The sequence below is a fragment of the Bacillus rossius genome, chromosome 6 (genome assembly GCF_032445375.1).
Source record: "Bacillus rossius redtenbacheri isolate Brsri chromosome 6, Brsri_v3, whole genome shotgun sequence".
Lineage (NCBI taxonomy): Eukaryota > Metazoa > Arthropoda > Insecta > Phasmatodea > Bacillidae > Bacillus > Bacillus rossius.
The window spans coordinates 66,335,298-66,338,519 of record NC_086334.1 but is presented as its reverse complement, the minus strand read 5'-3'; the positions used below and the strand labels follow the sequence as shown (position 1 = coordinate 66,338,519).

The 3,222-nt window shown below is 32.4% G+C and overlaps 1 pseudogene; it reads right to left on the bottom strand.

Annotated features, from left to right (window-relative positions):
* Nucleotides 1-972: 972 nt before the first annotated feature.
* Nucleotides 973-1,757, bottom strand: LOC134533460 (gastrula zinc finger protein XlCGF57.1-like; annotated as a pseudogene).
* Nucleotides 1,758-3,222: the final 1,465 nt, after the last annotated feature.

Sequence of the window (3,222 nt, the reverse complement as noted above, 5' to 3'; positions counted from 1 at the left end):
TAAACATTTTAGGCTGAACAACTTTAGGCTGAACGACGTTAGGCTGAGTGACGTTAGGCTGAGTGACTGTAGGCTGAGTGACTTTATGCTGAACGATTTTAGGCTGTGTGACTTTAGGCTGAATGATTTTAGGCTGAATGACTTTAGGCTGAATGACTTTAGGCTGAATGACTTTAGACTGAATGACTTTAGGCTGAGTGATTTTAGGCTTAATGACTTAAGGCTGTGTGACTTTAGGCTGAATAGTGTTTCAGAGAGGGTATTAGGCTGAACGATTTTAGGCTAAGTGGTAGCAGTCCCTAAGGGAGGGATAGGTGTACGACAAAATAAGTAGAAAGCCTCTACACGACTTTGGCCTAACGTTCTTCCCAAGGCTGCTATACGTCCTTGAAGTGAAGTTGGAGCTGACCAATGTTTTTATTGTTAATAATAGAGAAAGTATTTAATATAGAATAGGTACTGAGCATCTGATACATGTTTAACTGAATTAAGTTCTACAAACACTACAAATTTTTTTGCTAGTGCAAAATTATTTCATTGAAATAAGTGGCTGCAATGCCTTGTTTTTGTGGCATGTTAATACCCCAATTATTTCAATGAAATTAAATTCTTAGTGGCTGTAGATATCATTCAATTTTACACATTCCTGACAGTGTTCTATTTTAAAAAAACTCTATTTTTTTACAATAAAATAGTTGTTCAAGGACATATGTCAGCCTCGTTGAAGCACTTCATACCATAAGTTAATAAGTTTTCAACTTATTTTGTTGTGATGACTCTGCAGTCGAAGTTTGTAGGTAGAATCAGACTCATTCTGTATAAGTAAATACATAAACATACACACAGCCATGCATGCACAAACACTCACTTTCAGAAAAAACCACTGCATTTACTGATATTTAAAATTATTTTTATAATTTCTCACCATAGAATATTGTTATTTTTAAGAAAACAATTTCCACAGCAAACTTATTCGGGAAAAAGATTTTTATTTGTGTGTTGGTATGTGTCTATTCAAGGAAGCTTTATGAGAAAATTTTGCACTGCAAACAGAACATAAAAATGGTTTTTCACCAGTGTGGATACGCATGTGTACATTCAAATGACCTTTAAGAGTAAATTTTGCATGGCATACTGAACATGAAAATGGTTTTTCACCAGTGTGAATACGCATGTGTCCATTTAAATTACCTTTAAGAGTAATTTTTGCATGGCATACTGAACAAGAAAATGGTTTTATACCTGTGTGGAAATGCATGTGTACTTTCAGGTTACTTTTATCAGCAAATTTTGCATAGCATACTGAACAGGAAAAAGGTTTTTCACTTGTATGTATACGCATGTGACGTCTCAAGGTACTTTTTTCACAAAACAATGCAATGCATACTGTACATGAAAATGGTTTTTCACCAGTGTGGATACGCATGTGTCCATTTAAAAGACCTTTAAGAGTAAATTTTGCATGGCATACTGAACAAGAAAATGGTTTTATACCTGTGTGGATACGCATGTAAACATTTAAATGACTTGGCAAATTTTGCATAGCATACTGAACAGGAAAATGGTTTTTCACCTGTGTGGGTACGTATGTGGATTATCAAGGAAGCTTTCCAAGTAAATTTTGCACTGCATAATGAACATGAAAATGGTTTTTCACCTGAGTGATTATGCATATGATTATTTAAATAAGCTTTCTTTGAAAACTTTGCACTGCATACTGTACATAAAAATGGTTTTTAACCTGAGTGCTTATGCATATGATCGTTTAAATGATCTTTCCGAGAAAACTTTGCACTGCACACTGAACATGAAAATAGTTTTTCACCTGTGTGGGTACGTATGTGGAATATCAAGGAATCATTTCTAGAAAATTTTGCTTTGCATTCTGAACAGGACAATAGTTTATCATTTGTATGTGTGTACATGTGTGCTCTTAGATATGGTGTTAAATATAAGGAATGTATCTTATCAGTTTTGCTAAGTTTGTGGTCATTAATACTTTTTTTTGGATCACAAACATCTCCTGTTGATCTTGGGAAAACAATGCTTTTTGAAGAATCAAAGTATGTCATCCCATTGATCAAACCTCCAGTCTTGAAGGGTTTACAGCTATCTTGGACTGCTGGAAAAAAGAAAAAGAAAATGTAATTAAAAACTAAAGGTAAATAACTTAAAAATTTAAATATTAAGGCAAGAATGGATTTTTGTATCTATAACTGAGATAAATACTTCTTACATTTACAATTTAAAACAAAGGTAAAATCGAAAGTTGTGCTCCATGCAGTTATACAGATAGGCACAAGACTTGAAACACGTACAAGATTACAGAAAAAACACAGACCACTTGAGTGTTGTCATATAGTGTAAATATTTAAGAATCATGTGAGACAGGTTAGTGCCTTCAGTCATCAAGACGACATGCTTCCTCATAACTGCTTTGGAAAGTGCGGATGCAAATCTTAAATTGAGGAAGGGCCATTGTTATAAATGATACACTGGAGTTGGTACAGCCATAGTTATAGATTTTAAGAATACAGGAAGTAAATATCAAGTACTAACTTCACAAAGTAAAATCAGGCCACAAGAAATAAATGTGCGGATTATGAAGTTGATTGTGAAGCCTCAGATCATCTCCTACTAAAGTTCTTTCCACACGTATTACGTCTGTAAAAAGTTTGACGTAATAAAATGAGAGTGAGAAAGTGTGTATGTGTATGCATATTTGTATGATTAATGTGTACTTTAGTGTGTGTATGTTGGTGTATGTATGTGTTGGTGTGTGTGTTTAATATGTGGTTTATATGTGTATGATTTATATCTAAAAATCATTTAGTTTAACTGTAATTTAAGTTAAATATCAAAAATGGTACATATTTAATTAATTCACATTTTTTAAGTTAAGTTTCTTACATCCAACTTCATTTGCTATGTTAATATAAAATTTTTATGTTACAAAATTTTTGCATTTTCACACCTTTAAAAACAAAACCTGAAAAACTTAAACTAAAACTAAAAATTAAAAAAAAAACTTAACTCTATATTTTTGTTGTTCATTTATAATTTCTAACACGTCTGGTAGATTCGGAATTTTTATTTCCGTTCAAGCCAACTTAAGATCATTACACCCCTTAGGTGTGGAATCTTGCAAATTATAAATAACAAGTGATTTTTTTTTTTTTGCAATTTAATTTACTTCTTAGAAAATTTGTGTCAAAGACATAG